Source organism: Lottia gigantea, assembly GCF_000327385.1.
Source record: "Lottia gigantea unplaced genomic scaffold LOTGIsca_274, whole genome shotgun sequence".
Taxonomy (NCBI): Eukaryota; Metazoa; Mollusca; class Gastropoda; family Lottiidae; genus Lottia; species Lottia gigantea.
The window spans coordinates 59,979-60,983 of record NW_008708870.1 but is presented as its reverse complement, the minus strand read 5'-3'; positions in this window follow the sequence as shown (position 1 = coordinate 60,983).

Here is a 1,005-nt window from a genome sequence, read left to right as displayed (position 1 = left end):
GGTACAAGCTTCGGATGTGAAAAGTTTTGCACCTGGGATAGCCAACATAAAAGAAATGCATTTCCCCGCAAACTTTTGGATTTCCAATAGAGAGACGGTCTTCTTATCAAGAATACTCTCACGCAACTTAATGAAAGCATTCCTCTTAGACTCGGGCAATAAAAAAGCCTGTTTCTTGGTGTCTATTATCATACCAAGATAAATTATTGAAGTGGACGGTAAAAAACTAGACTTTCCCAAACCAATGAAATACCCAAGTCTAAGAACAATTTGACATGTAGCATAAATAGCCACATCCGCACTTTCTATTGAGCTGCCATTAAATCCCATAACCTCCCCAACCAAACGGTCATCAATATATATAAGATTATTTACATTAAGCGTCCGTAAGTAGGATGCAACAGCCAAATTTAAATTATGATATATAAACGCTGAATTTTTCCACCCAAATGGAATAGTGTTACACAGAAAATACCTCGAATCCCATTCAAAACCAAAATATTGTCTAGATTTCTCAGTAACTAGAACATGGTCATAGCCCGACTTATCGTCTAATTTTGTCATTAACGAAGCTTTATTAACTATACGAGGTACTTCATTTAAAGAATCTAACGTAAAAGGCGAATCAACCATCCAGCTATTTAAAAAACGCAAACCTAGACATAATCTTGGTTTCGACGGCTCTACCGTTAGCGGCGATACTAAATGTGGCATAGTTTTTGTTTCAGATATGGCACCCGAGATGAGCCTTTTTTCAATTTCTGAATTTATAAAACCCTTAAACTCTTCACATGACTTTGAATTGCTAAACTTAAGAGATGGGGGTGTATCTGAATCAAAATAACTACGTTTAAAATAACCATTGAATGGACACATATAATGGTAAATATTGACCTTATCAGCAATAACCTTCAAAACGTCAAATTTTGAATGATCACCATATTCACCAGCCACCCTCACCCACTCACTAAAATGCTTATGAATTTCTCCCGCCCTAAAGTGATT